At 43.0% G+C, this 15,673-nt stretch overlaps 1 protein-coding gene across 1 annotated transcript in view; it reads left to right on the top strand.

Annotated features, from left to right (window-relative positions):
* ARHGEF3 (Rho guanine nucleotide exchange factor 3) overlaps positions 1-15,673 on the top strand; it is a 208,846-nt gene that overhangs the window by 74,518 nt on the left and 118,655 nt on the right. The gene's annotated exons all lie outside the window — the stretch shown is intronic.

Here is a 15,673-nt window from a genome sequence, read left to right as displayed (position 1 = left end):
TCGTGGCTCAGCTAGCTAGAGCAGGGGTGCCCAACCTGCTTCCCTTCCCCGTAAAGATAAGGTGACCATACGTCTCGTTTTGAACGGGACTGTCCCCTTTTTAGTTCCCCTGTCCTGTTGTCCCCACGCACAGCTTCAGGATGCCGAACTGTCCCGTTTTCAGGGACAGCATCCCGAAGCTGTGCGTGGGGACAACGGGACAGGTGATCGCTTCTCCTCTCTCCAGTGCCGAAGCTGAAGCCTGAACCCCCCGGACTGGCCCCTGCTGCTGCTGCCTACCGCCGCTTCAAACATCCCCCCAGTCCGCTACTGCTGCCGACTGCTGACCGCCGCAACTAAAGAGAAGGAAGATCCAAGTGCTGGCCCACAAACCTTCTTCCCGACGTCAGTTCTGATGTCGGAGAGGAAGTTTCGGGCCAGCAAATCGCTGCCTGACTGGCCTGGAACTTCCTCTCTGACATCAGAATTGACGTCAGGAAAAAGGTTTGTGTGCCGGCGCCTGGACCTTCCTTTGCTTTAGTTGCAGCGGTCAGCAGTTGGCAGTGGTGGCGGACTGGGGGGTTTGAAGCAGAGGTAGGCAGCAGCAATGGGGGCTGGTCCAGGGGGGCAGGCTTCGGCTTCGGCACTGGAGGGAGGGAAGGAGGCAGGCAGGCTGGCTTTATCGCAGTGGGGAGGGAAGAAGGTAAATAATAAAATAATAATAATAATAACTTTATTTTTGTATACCACCATACCCAGATGAGTTCTAGGCGGTTCACATTAATTAAACAGAGTTACAAGTGGTTCCATACAAGATTGATTAGAGTTGCGAACAGTGAAGAGAAGTAAGGGGGAGAGGGGGGAGTCAGGGGGGGTTCATTAGGGGAGAGGTGGAGGTTAATGAAGTGGTATTAAGGGTCCTGGTCTTGGAATAAGTGGGTTTTGAATAATTTTCTAAAGTCAAGGTAGTTGGGGGCCTTGAGGACCATTTGGGCTAGCCATGGGTTTAGTATGACGGCCCGGAAGGCGAAGGTTTTGTCAAGGAATTTTTTTGAGTGCCATAGTTTTAGGGAGGGGAAGGCGAAGAGTTGAATTCTGCGGATAGGCTGCGGGTAGACTGGCTAGCTTCGGGGGAGGGGGTGGAACAAAGGCTGGAAGGCAGTGAGGGGTACATAGGACATGGGAAGGAGGCACTGGTGGCACTAAGGACATAGGAAGGGGCACTAAGGACATGGGAAGGAGGCATTGGGGGCACTAAGGACATAGAAAGGGGCACTAAGGGCATAGGAAGTGGTACTGGGGGCACTAAGAACATGGGAAGGAGGCACTGGGGGAACTAAGGACAAGGGAAGGAAGGAAGGAGGGAATAGAAAGGGACAATTGTGGGCCTGAGTGCAGAAAGAAAGAAAGAAATTAAAGAAAGGATGCACAGTCAGAAGGAAATGCAACTAGAGACTCATGAAATCACCAGACAGCAAAGGTAGGAAAAATAATTTTATTTTCAATTTAGTAATCAAAATGTGTCTGTTTTGAGAATTTATATCTGCTGTCTATATTTTGCACTATGGCCCCCTTTTACTAAACCGCAATAGCGTTTTTTAGCGCAGGGAGCCTATGAGCATCGAGAGCAGCGCAGGGCATTCAGAACAGCTCCCTGCGCTAAAAACCATTATCGCAGCTTAGTAAAAAGAGAGGGGGTATATTTGTCTATTTTTGTATAGCTGTTACTGAGGTGACATTGCATAAAGTCATCTGCCTTGACCTCTTTGAAAACCTGCAGAATATAAATGATAATTAACATTTTCTCTGTGTACAGTGTGATTTGTGTTTTTTAAAATTTTATTGTTGGTAGATCATTTTGACTTGGCCACGAAGGTAAGGGGGAGGGAGGGGAGCTGCTGAAAGACATCTAGTAATCCTTGCAGGTTTGACTGTGCAGGGAATTATTTTTGTAAAATCATGTTTTGTTATGTGACTGGCATTATTTAGACTTTAATTTCTATGAATGAATAGAATAAAAATGATATAAAATTGCTTGCTTGTTTTTATGTGCGTGCGCTGAAGGGAAGTGGAGAAAGAGTGGGCTGAGGGCGCTGAAGGGAAATGGGGAAGAGAGAGTGGGGAAAAGACGCTGATTTATAAATTGACAATTGTACAGAATGTTGTTTCTTTTTATACTTTAATACAATAAGTTCAGTATATAACTATTTGTGTGGATGGGATCAGATGGTTTGCGGGGACGGGGACTGAGCTCGCAGGGACGTAGCCAAATTTTTTCCCCGTGTCATTCTTTAGGCTCTGCCACAAATCGATTTTGGCTATGTGCGGGCGAGCGGGGTGTCAGTCGGGTTGATGTAGCCATTGTAGCACAAGCGGGCACAGGGTATGGCTCTCAAAAGAAATCTTAATCATTGTACTGCTGATCTTTGGCTCTTTTGACTAATGAGTTTGCCTACCACTGTATTAGGTGGAAACCTACAGGAACCATTACCTGCTAATTTGACACAAATTCTAGAATCATCTCTTCAATAGACCACATTGAGGGCAATTATGGTTGTTACCAAGCCTCCAGTCCCACTTCATCAAAGGTGCAAATAATATCAGTGATTAAATATTGACCTCATGAGTCTAGTTCAGTGATGTTTGATAACATTTAAATAAAAATGAATATATAATTAATGATTCTCTAATATCAAGGGAATTAGTTTAATTGATCAAAATGTAGCATTTTTCTGAAAATTATTTTGAGTAGGTAGCAACCCACAGTTGCATCCTATGATATACAAATGTACAAAGCAGCACATACAATTGTCAGCAAGTCTCACAAAGCATTATAGATTGTAATTAAAAGGGGAAATGATCTCTTCATATACCATTGTGCTGGTAGTTATATACAAATGTCCACAGATTTGTAAATATGTACTTCTCTCTCTAAGGGGCCGTTTCAATAAGCTGCAGTAAGCACTAACGTCCTTCCAACAGGTTAAAAACTGGGAAAGAATGCCAAATAATCTTGATAGGAAAAAGTAATTGTGTATTCCAAGAGAGCAAACAAAACAACCAAAATGCAAAGAGCCAGTACACACATCCGGGGACAAGTTGTGTTGAATATCAACCCCAGAATATCTGTCTTAATCTTGCTTTCTTGGTTAAAAAAAAATTTCCCAACAAACAAAAACAGAAATCTGAAGACTATAATATTTTTATTAAATCAGGAATAGAAATAGGAGCATGATTGGAAGCAGTCATGAATAAAGACACTCTCAAAGGCATAGGAAGCAAGGATCCATGAAGTCTCAAAACGTTAGTGTAAAAATGACATCTACAAAGGATAATCTTTTGCTGGTCCAAAATTATGTTGGTTTTCAGAAACACTTTTTAAAAAATGTCTGCTAATAGTGTGCCTTGGTGTACTGATATTGGAAAATAAGACTCTCTGTTACAAACCCACGCTAGTGGTTTTAGTGCGGGCCAAGGCGGTAAGAACTCAGTCACTCATAGAATTTCTATGCTCGATTCTGAGTATTGCTCAAATGGCAGAAATCCAGACCAGAATGGAATTTTGATTCATGTAAGGCAAGAATGTTAATGGATTTACTTCCTCCTTTACAAAGTCATGCTAACATTTTTAGTACTGGCCATGGTGGAAAGAACTCAGACACTCATAGAATTTCTATGAGTGTCTGAGTTCTTTCCACCATGGCCATGGCTAAAAATGTTAGCATGACTTTGTAAAGGAGGAGGTAAATCCATCAACATTCTTGCCTTACATGAATCAAAATTCCATTCTGGTCTGGATTTCTGCCATTTGAGTTTGAAACAATATGATGGGCCCTTGTGAGGAATTGTGTGGGAGATGCTGCTGTTACTAAACAAATGAATTGGAAAGGTCACTCAGTTGCTATAGTTGAAATCTACAATTATGCAAATTTACTCTTCTGTGAAGAGTAAAATAAGCAGCCAACTTCTACAGTCTCTTAAAGGTCAGGGGTGGACTTAGTTTGAGAGTGTTTGTGTCATTCTGCTCACACTTTAAGATGCAAATAATGAGGTAACGTTTGACAGGCCCTGAAACACTCGTGCTTGGTACTGACAGTTCTCGGATTCTCATCATGGATTGCAAATACCTGGTCTAGGCCTTGTTTGAGCCAACAAAAGCACTAACAGTCAAGATGAAGTCACTAGCATTCTTGATATCCCCTAATAATAGACTGAAGATGAAGGCAGACTGCTACATTTTTCTGCTATATTCAGAATCGAGCAATATTGGCGACTTTTTTGAAACTGTGTTTTTGACCCAGCAGTTGCCTTTTGTTCTTTGAGTCTCAACTCAGTCAGAACTAGCCTCCATTGGACTTTGGCACCATGACTCTCATTTGCAACTGCCCAGGAGTTGCCATCATTTTTATAACTTGCTACTTAGACCAGCTGTTGGTTCCACACTAACACACAGTCAGCACCCACCGCCCTAAATCTACCCTCTGGTACGAAGCTAAATGTTGAAAGAACCTCCAAGGTGCTTGGAATCCTACTAGACTCCACACTGTCCTGCATACCCCAGATATCCAAACTGGGGGGGGGGGGGGAGGGAACTTTCTATAGCCTAAAGTAGCTGAGATTGATCAGACCATATTTCTACAACAACCACTTTGCAATCCTGGTTCAAATGGTAGTACTAACTCAACTTGACTACTGCATCTCCCTTATCCTCAATCTAAATGTACAGGCTCCAACTGATCCAGAACACTGCTGTCAGGCTATTTGGCCTAAAAAATATGATTATGTCACTGCACACTACCACACACTTCACTGGCTGCCTATAAAAGCATGAATCATGTTTAAATTTTCATGCATGGTACACCATGCAAGAGACGCCACTGCAGCAGAGCACATAACCCACCTGTTCTCCTCGTCCTCCTTCACTTTGACCAGGGCAAGAAATAACCACCAGCTGATCATACCTTCATCCAGAGGAGTGAAGTATAAGTGAATTTTTAACTTCCTTGTCATGCATTTTTCCACAAGAACCTGAAAATCTCTACCATCCTCAGTAAAAACGGAGCCAAACCATCTCATCTTCAGGAGAAGACGGAAAACTTCCCTATTTGACAAACACCTCACATTTTAGTGAACCCGCACTCCCACCTAGTCAACGTAAGCAGTCCACCACATTGTAATCTAATTGCTCTCTTCCTGCAACAATGTAACCTTTCTTTGTAATGTATTGTATCTTTCCTCTGAAATGGTATTTATTTCCCTTGCTTTATTGCTGTAATTTTTCCCCATGCTGCTACATGGGCCTCTTAACCTGTAAATTGCCTTGAACCTATCCTGGAAAAGGGTAATTAATAAATCTTGATTAGATTAGATTACTATTGGAGTGGCAGCCCTTGGTTCACTCTTTTTTTTTTATTATTATTTTCAATTTAAATTTCAAGTATTACACTTGTACAGAAAGCAAGAATAGAATAGATATCAAATACAATAGTAATATAATTCCTAAGTTAACAAATATACTATTTATGCTCAAGTCCACAAATTGAGATCCAAGAATTAAAGAAGCTTGGCGAAATTATATAGAAACAGTAATAATAACAAGAAACTGAGAGCTATAGCATTGAGATGGGGTCACAATATCCAAATTATAGGGCTCAAGGATTGTTAACATTCAGACGAGACATAGCCACGAAGTTGGTCAGTTGTGATGGTTCAAAAAACACATATTTAAAAGTACGGTAATATACAATACACTTACACGGATGTCTCAAATAAAAAGTTGCCCCCAGAGATAAAACCCCAGGTTTCCTTTGGTTCAATCTTGAAGCTAGTACACGTTCAACTGGAATCCAGCCAGTGGATATTACCATCGCACAATGACTAGTACATGAGAGTTGTGAGGATGGCCTTGGCAGCATCCTCAACTCCAGGCAGCTTGGGCAAATGCAAGATGTAACCTGAGAAACCAATCCAGATCCTCTGCATAGCAATGCACAACACTTACACATGGCCAGCCCTAGAGGCACTTCTTAATGCCGACTTTCTGCCCTTTTCACTCTGGGGTGGTAGTTGTTACTTAAAATAAAGGGTTCTTATGACATCAAAAACTGTGATTCTCTGACTTTATACACAAAGGAAGCATAGTGACAATGAGAAAATGACTTAAAACATTATGGATGGGCCAGTCAGTAACTCCCCCCAAGTACTATATTGTGTTATGTTACAGATTTCCTGGCTTTAATTATAGCGAGGGTGTTACCTCGTCTTCCAGCTGTCAGTACTTCTGTTTTCTTTGTTCAACAACAGAGAAACTTTAACCTTTGTTATAACAGATGAACTCTGTGGTCACCTCTTGGCTTTTTTGCTTTTCCCAATTGCTTGTTCTTGCTGGTGACTAATTCTGCCCTAAATACTTTGCTTCAGGAACTTGATGTATTGACCCAGTTGTATTAAAAAAGATGAGATATGATAAAACCATGGGTTATTTTTAGGTGTGGATTGTCCAAATATGGCATTCTCCAAAGCAATTCTATGTACTAAGGTCAGGTTACTGTTGACCTGCATGTTCAAGCATTGTTATCAGTTGCCTTAAGAAATCCATGATAAGGCAATTAAAATTACAATACGATTGACAGGACTGGAGAAAATAGCTTCGGCTTCTCTACTAGTGGAGGAGTAGCCTAATAGTTAGAGCATCTGCCTCAGCAACCTGAGGTTGCAAGTTCAATTCCCATTGCAGCTTCTTGTGACTTTGGGCAAGACACTTAACACTTCATTTCCCCAGGTACAAAAAAATAAGTATCTGTCTAAAATATGTAAACTGGTTTACAGATCAGAGAAGGTTACCATGCCACTGTACTGGGCCATGGTGCGTCCTCACCTGGAGTACTGCGTCCAGCACTGTTCACCGTACATGAAGAAGGACATGGTACTACTCGAAAGGGTCCAGAGAAGAGTGACTAAAATGGTTAAAGGGCTGGAGGAGTTGCTGTACAGTGAGATTGGAGAAACTGGGCCTCTTCTCCCTTGAAAAGAGGAGACATGATCGAAACATTCAAAATACTGAAGGGAATAGACTTAGTAGATAAAGACAGACTGTTCACACTCTCCAAGGTAGGGAGAACGAGAGGGCAATCTCTAAAGTTAAAAGGGGATCGATTCCATACAAATGTAAGGAAGTTCTTCTTCACCCAGAGAGTGGTGGAGAGCTGGAACGCTCTTCCAGAGTCTGTTGTAGGGGAAAACACCCTCCAGGGTTTCAAGACTAAGCTGGACAAGTTCTTGCTAAACTGGGACGTACGCAGGTGAGGCTGGACTCATTTAGAGTACTGGTCTTTGACCTGGGGCTGCCACGTGAGCGGACTGCTGGGCAGGATGGTCCACTGGTCTGACCCAGCAGCGGCAATTTTTATGTTCTTATGGTTGATTCTAACCACACAGAAAAAGTGGAATATCAAGTCCCATCCCCTTTACTCAACTATGGATCTACCTCAGAACTTAGAGGAATAAGTGGGCTTCCTCATTAGGGCTCCCCTATACTGCTGATGCTGCTATTGATTGGAAGTTCTGGAAACCAAAGGATCCGTGTCAATTTACGGTTGTTTGGATAATGCATTAACCATGGTTTTTCACAGACCATGGATGTTCAATTCACTGTGAGAACTGAATTGTATAAGCGCTTTCTCGATACAAGATTTTATGTTTGATTTTCAAGAGGAATGGTTAGAGGTAAAGAAGCTTAAGTTGTGTGTGTTTGTAGGGGGGAAGTCCAACAGAGTTGATCTTTTATTTAAAATTATTTTGCAGCCTTTGGGAGTCTTGAATACAGTCTTATGGACTGGAAATTTTTAGTGTATGCTGATGATATCCAGCTGGTGGCCCCATTGGGGGAACAATATACCTAGGAATACTGAGCAGTTAAATAGGTATTTGATATATAAGGGTTGGGTGCAAAAGAGTGGGTTGGTCTATTTCTGAAACAGGAATAAGGCAATGATTAGACCACTGATGATATCCAGCTGGTGGCCCCATTGGGGGAACAATATACCTAGGAATACTGAGCAGTTAAATAGGTATTTGATATATAAGGGTTGGGTGCAAAAGAGTGGGTTGGTCTATTTCTGAAACAGGAATAAGGCAATGATTAGACCACTGATGGCTGACCTTCCCCATTCCCTGAAATTGTCAGGTCTCTGAGGGCTTCGTTGGGTTGTGATGGAGGGGTGGGAGATGCCTATATTGTCAGAGTGTTGTGAAACACATTATAAACTTCATCTGATGAAGCAGTTCTTTCCACTTATGGATGACAAGACATTGCAATCAGTCATGTAGATTATGGTTTCAAGTTTTATTCAAATTTGATATAATCGCCTATTCAAAGATTTCTAAGCAAAATACAAAAAATAAAATTGTACAGGGCTAAAAAATACATAGGCATAAAATCAAACATGAAGGGTAGGTGGGGAGGAATTACAATCATTGAAAAAAAGAAAAACATTCAAGGATAGAACAATTAGGGAGTTTTAGTAAAAAGAGGATAGATTCTTTCTTTTTGAATAACGACATAAGTAACTTCGAAGTTATATCGAGAATGCATCTTTGAATAGATGACTTTTCAGTTTCCCATTAAAACAGTTGAGAGATAAGCATCTTGGATTACATTGAGTTTCCAGAAAAAGAATTAAGAAATTTCAGGTAGTACAGAATTTGGCACCAAAGCTTTTGACAAACCAGCGAAGTGGGAGAGGCATTGGCTATTATTGGCCCCCATTACAGAAGATACGTAGATTCAAAATTTTGATGATGATGTGTAAGATCCTGAGTGCATTAAAACTGGGTTATCTGAGAGGAAATCTTGTAAGACTTCTTTGGTCTTCTCAGGAGACAATGTTAAGTGTTCAATTAATTAAATATACACAGCATGGTGAAATGGCGATCTAAAGTGCTTTTGGCATTGGTGCTTGAGCTATGCTACTTGACCAGCCAAATGCGACTTCACCCTCAGAACACCCCCAAAATAAGCATTTTTCAGTGGCACCAACCAGTTACTGATAAGTGCTGCTGAAAATTAGCGAGTAGCCCCAAACAGGTGATTTAACCAGTCAGGCAGGAGCTATGGCTGGCTGATTAAATCAGTTTGAAGAGTGACCTCAACTTTTACAATAAAAAAAATTATATATATATATATAGAAAGAGAGAGAGCAGCATAATTTTTTTTTTTTTTTAATTTATATATATATAGCAGTATAATAAAAAAACAACAACCCATCTAAGTCTGTTTTGGGCCTAAGTCACAAGTCGTCCAGAGTGAGCAATGTCCAAAATCCATTCTCAAAAAATACGTCCAAAATGGTGGGGGTTTTTTTCTAGAATCGTCTACTTGCACATCTAGCTGTTTGATCGTCCAGACTGCTAAGTCATCTACAGTATCTTTATACCCCATTCTCTTCCAAAAAATCGTTCAAGCCTAAAACGCTTAGAAAAATATCTTTTAGATGTAGGAGGGACTAGCATAGTGATGGACTGGCCACCCAGATATGGCAACACAGTAGTGGGGCACCTTACAGGGCACTTCTGTGAACTTCACAAAAAGGGTGCCACATAAACATCTCACCACAACTCCCTTATAGGTCATGGTGAGCCCCCCAAAATACCCCCAAAACCTACTAAACCCACCTATCTATAACCCCAATAGCCCTTATGACTGCAGGTGCCACCTATATGGCAGTACAATAGGGTTCTGGGGGGTGCACATTTTTCACCATAAATGTAGTGGTTAGAGTGGCTTATGGGCCTGGGTCCTCCTCTCTATGGTTGACTAGACCAGTGTTTTTCAACCGCTGTTCCGCGGCACACTAGTGTGCCGCGAGATGTTGCCTGGTGTGCCGCAGGGCCGCCGGGCCCGGAGCTTACAGGGGGCCCGAGGCAGGGGCGCCAGTAGCTCGCCAAGGCAAAGTGAGTCGATCACCCAGGACTCACTTTGTCTTGGCGATCTAATCCATAGTTCTTCAACCGGCCGCAGGAAATTTTTGCCGGTCCGCGCAGGACCGGCAAGATTGACTCATTTGAACTTCCTGCCGGTCCGCGCAGGACCGGCAAGATCAGCATCGGAAGCGTGCGCTGGGCCGGAGAGATCTTGGGGAGCCTCCGACAGTGGCTTTCTCCCCTCTCTGCAGCTCTCCTTTACTTCCCAGCGCAGCGATTCACGAAGGCAGCCTCGGGGCTTTTGCTGAGTCGCGGCTGCCTCTGATGATGCAACTTCCTCTTTCCTCAGAGGCGGCGCGACCCAACAAAGGACCCGAGGCTGCCTTCGTGAATCGCTGCGCTGGGAAGTAAGAAGAGCTGCTGGGAGGGGAGAAAACCACTATCAGAGTCTGGGAAGCTGCTGGGCAGGGGAAAAAAGGGACAGCTGCTACTGGAAAGGGAGAAGGAGAGATGCTTCTGGGAGGGGAGGAGGGAAAGGAATCTGGGAAGCTGCTGGGCCAGGAAAAAAAAGGGACAGCTGCTACTGGAGAGGGAGAAGGAGAAGGAGAGATGCATCTGGGAGGGGAGGAGGGAAAGGAATCTGGGAAGCTGCTGGGCCAGGAAAAAAAGGGACAGCTGCTACTGGAGAGGGAGAAGAAGGAGAGATGCTTCTGGGAGGGGAGGAGGGAAAGGAATCTGGGAAGCTGCTGGGCAAGGAAAAAAAGGGACAGCTGCTACTGGAGAGGGAGAAGAAGGAGAGATGCTTCTGGGAGGGGAGGAGGGAAAGGAATCTGGGAAGCTGCTGGGCAAGGAAAAAAAGGGACAGCTGCTACTGGATAAGGAGAAGAAGGAGAGATGCTTCTGGGAGGGGAGGAGGGAAAGGAATCTGGGAAGCTGCTGGGCCAGGAAAAAAAAGGGACAGCTGCTACTGGAGAGGGAGAAGGAGAAGGAGAGATGCATCTGGGAGGGGAGGAGGGAAAGGAATCTGGGAAGCTGCTGGGCCAGGAAAAAAAAGGACAGCTGCTACTGGAGAGGGAGAAGAAGGAGAGATGCTTCTGGGAGGGGAGGAGGGAAAGGAATCTGGGAAGCTGCTGGGCAAGGAAAAAAAGGGACAGCTGCTACTGGAGAGGGAGAAGAAGGAGAGATGCTTCTGGGAGGGGAGGAGGGAAAGGAATCTGGGAAGCTGCTGGGCAAGGAAAAAAAGGGACAGCTGCTACTGGAGAAGGAGAAGAAGGAGAGATGCTTCTGGGAGGGGAGGAGGGAAAGGAATCTGGGAAGCTGCTGGGCTAGGAAAAAAAGGGACAGCTGCTACTGGAGAGGGAGAAGGAGACGGAGAGATGCTTCTGGGAGGGGAGGAGGGAAAGGAATCTGGGAAGCTGCTGGGCAAGATAAAAAAAGGGACAGCTGCTACTGGAGAGGGAGAAGAAGGAGAGATGCTTCTGGGAGGGGAGGAGGGAAAGGAATCTGGGAAGCTGCTGGGCAAGGAAAAAAAAGGGACAGCTGCTACTGGAGAGGGAGACGGAGAGATGCTGCTGGGAGGGGAGGAAGGGAAGAGAGTTACTGCTGGACAGGAGGCTGGGAGAAAGAAAGAAAGGGGGCAGGCAGGGAAACAGAAGGAAAGAAGAGAAACAGAAAAAAAGAAAGAAAGGTCAGGGAGAGAGGAAGAAAAAGTTGGGGGAGGGAATGAGGTGTGGAGGAGAGAAAGCATACAGGCTGATAGAAGGGAAGAAAGATTGGATGCACAGTCAGAAGAAGAAAGTGCAACCAGAAATCACCAGACAAGGTAGGAAAAATGATTTTATTTTAAATTTAGCAAAGTGGAGGCAGTATTACCACAGTTTTCAAAGGAATTTGCCCAAATAACTTAATAGTTAACTGGGTAAATTCCCAGAGATGAAAACTTCCCTTCACTTACTATGCACAGTTCTGAATTTATATCTGCTGTCTATATTTTACAATATGGTCCCCTTTTACTAAACCGCAATAGTGGTTTTTAGCGCAGGGAGCCTATGAGCGTCAAGAGCAGTGCTGGGCATTCAGCGCAGCTCCCTGCGCTAAAAACTGCTATTGTGGTTTAATAAAAAGGATGGAGGGTATATTTGTCTATTTTTGTATGCTATAAAAACCAAATACAGAGAGAGACTGAGAGCTGTTGACGAAGAGCTACGTGTGTGTCTTTCTTCCATTCCAGCCAGAATATCAGCTTTGTGTTCAGCCAAACAGGCCCAGGTTTCGCACTGAATAAAGTATTTTATAATTTTTATTTCATAATAAAGTAATTATAAAATACTTTCTTTGTGTTTATTTGATTCCTATTCAAGAGAATTACTTTATATATAGTCAATATAGGCAGAGAGTTAAATTTTTTAACATTTTCTAATGGTGGTGTGCCTCGTGATTTTTTTCATGAAACAAGTGTGCCTTTGCCCAAAAAAGGTTGAAAAACACTGGACTAGACCACCCCCCAGACTACTTAAGCGACCTCTGTAAAGCTCTACTAGGCTTTCCTATGCCAGGTGCTGATGTTCTGAAGGCAGGTATGTACGTTTTTATTTTTAAATTGCCTAAATCACAACATATAAGTTCCATCTAGGAAGTCTCGTTGAACTTTCGATTATCGCTGCAGGATGATTATGTCTAGGATCAGCCCACATCCTGCCTACTTCCTGCCCTAACCACTCCTTCAAAAACACCCCTTTTCACTCTGGGCTTATAGCGGCACTGAAAAGGCCTAAGCTGTTTTTAGATACTCCTAGGCGTCTGTTGAAGTACAGGAAAGTTGCTGAGGAAAGTGCAGCAAACGAGAAAGAAAAAAGACTTCCTTCAAACCCAGAATGCCATCTAGCATGCACTCGTGGACGCAAGCCCTGGGCCTGGATTTAGACAGCCAGCTCCCAGGGTCAAGCACTGGCTGAGCATAGGTCCTCGAAGGCGGACTTCCTTTCTTCCCCCCTCAACCCTTAGGAGAGTGTTTCACCTTCACCTGCAGAGAGCCTTCGAGAACCGCCCAGACACAAAGGGCCGGAGGGCCACCACACCCGCAAGAAACCAGAAGGCTCTTGTTTTCTCATCCCTTGTGAAATGGAGTGCAGAAAAAAGCAGAGAAAATCTGAGGGCTCACGAGACTAGGGCAGGTGGTTCAGAGGACGAGGGGGTGATGTATATAGATTGCAAAGCAAACTCCAAATGTTGCAAAATATGGCAGCCAGATTGATTTTATCTCAAAATCAAGATATGAGTAAAACTGTTATTTTTCAAATGACACTGGCTGCCTGTGGAACCAAGGTCTATCTTTAAATTGTGTGTTTCTGTTTTTCTTATAATACATGGTGATGCTCCAGCTTATATGTAGAATCTGATTTTATTATGACAGTAATAGGTTGAAAGCAGCAAAACGATTCCCAGGGTTACCATATCCTAGTCCAAAAGGCTTTGTATATAAATTTGTGTTGTCACTTTCCAATACCAAGCTGTTAAGTGGTGGAATCAGCTACCAGTTAAAATTAGGGCTTTGCTCAATTATGGGGGTTTTCATAAAATTTGTAAAAGTGTTTCTTTTTAAAATATGTATTCACTAAAAATTGATTTTTAATTGTCCTAAATTTGTAGCTCCTGGGAATGCCCAGTTTTAAGTCCTGATGCTCAGAAGTCCCAGCATTGCCCAGAAAACACTGGCAATTTTAATTTACCAGGCGATGCTTAACACAAATAGTATGCAAATGATATGCATGCTGTTTGTGTTAAGTATCCACAGTACAAGGGGGGAGGAACGTGCCTGGCACCTGCACACAATAGCTGAGCAATAGGTACAGCTCTTATATGCAGGCCCAGTAGAGTGCAGGGCTGTGATTGCCGATGGCCAGCATTTTGCCAAAAGCTTCATCAGGGTGAACAGGACTAGGTATATAGACATTTAAAATGGCTGCATTTCATGCGCTCACAGGCTCTCAAAGAGGGTCAGGAGCGTTCCCATAAGCCGCAAGACTGGACAACCAGATCTCCATCCTTCTGACGACCAACTCAGACTACAAGACATTCAGAAAAGACATAAAAACAATACTTTTCAAGAAATTCCTGAAGAAACCATAACATCACGTACTCTTAATAACTCTAGAATTGACAATTGATCCACTCTTTACTTCAATAGTAACAACTATTGTGCTTCCATTGTTACCCCCTTTTAATTCTTTTGTAAGCCGCCTTACCCTTAACAACCCGAGAAATGTTAAAAGATCTACTACTTACCTCTCTAGTTAATCAATAGTTCTCCCATTGTAACCCCCATTTTATTAATCTTTTGTAAGCCGCTTTGAACCGCAAGGTAATGGCGGAATAGAAATCCCTAATGTAATGTAATGTAATGTAAATTATACACCGTGTTATAGAATGCTTGGGTGGGAGTATTTATATCAGCTTTTGGTTGATATAAGTGTTCATGCCCTAGTTAGGCACAAAGGCCCAGATTCTATAAACAGTGCCTGAAGTTTGGCACCTAGATTGGCAATTCAGAAACTAATCACCTGATAGATGCCTAACTTGGTAGGCATCTACTCCAAGGCACCTACCAGAAATTAGGCATGGTTTGGGTGGATTCTGGGTGTGGTTTGACTTAGGTGCACTGAGGCCAAGAAAACCCTAGCATAAACGGGAGTGTGGCTAAGGTTTCAATGTTTACTAGCACCTAAGACGGATCTCAAAGTCCCTCCTTGAGGGCCGCAATCCAGTCGGGTTTTCAGGATTTCCCCAATGAATATGCATTGAAAGCAGTGCATGCAAATAGATCTCATGCATATTCATTGGGGAGATCCTGAAAACCCGACTGGATTGCGGCCCTCAAGGAGGGACTTTGATACCCCTGACCTAAGACCACTTAGGTACTGCTAGGCATGATTCTATAATGGCGCTTAGCAGATGATTGATAATTGGGCTCAATGCCTAGGAGCTGTTTATAGAATTAGGGCCAAAATGTGTGCTAAGCTAGTATTCTGTACAAATCACTTTATGCCAGGGATCTCAAAGTCCCTCCTTGAGGGCCGCAATCCAGTTGGGTTTTCAGGATTTCCCCAATGAATATGCATGAGATCTATGTGCATGCACTGCTTTCAATGCATAGTCATTTGGGAAATCCTGAAAACCCGACTGGATTGCGGCCCTCAAGGAGGGACTTTGAAAATCCCTGCTTTATGCAGAACACCGTTTGAAGAATACTATCTTAGCGCGGATCTTTGGGCACCATTTACTGAATCTGGCCCTAAGTGCGAAAAATCTGTAGTATGATTTGCATAAAGAAGGCACTGAGCCTGGCTTTCATAAGTAGTTTATTGATGGAATTCAAGTTTAATCTGTTCAAGAAAAATGTACTTTGAGTTTTACTATATCAAACTAGAATTAATCATTTCTTTTTTTACTTTTAAGAGTAATGCTTTTTTGTTAAACTGTTTGCATTATGCCACTTAAGGATCAACACAAAGTTAATTGTTTATATGTTATAGTCTCCAGGATGTGGTATACGGAAATCTCCAAAGGCTACCAGGAAATCTGACTTAAAGGACCTTCCTATCTCCTCCTTTCTCAGACTTTGAATCCAGTAAACTTCATTTAGTTGAAGCTGAAGTTTATTCTCTAGGTTTTTTTCTATTCAATTTTTGTTAAGAATTAATACTGTCCAAATAATGTGTAGTCCGAGCTTTCTGTAAGTATGAAGGACGCTTGAGCCCTTCTTCATAGAGAGGAT

This window comes from Geotrypetes seraphini, chromosome 17, assembly GCF_902459505.1.
Source record: "Geotrypetes seraphini chromosome 17, aGeoSer1.1, whole genome shotgun sequence".
NCBI classification, from domain to species: domain Eukaryota; kingdom Metazoa; phylum Chordata; class Amphibia; order Gymnophiona; family Dermophiidae; genus Geotrypetes; species Geotrypetes seraphini.
The sequence above is the reverse complement of the archived record's forward strand: the minus strand, read 5'-3'. Positions and strand labels throughout refer to the sequence as shown.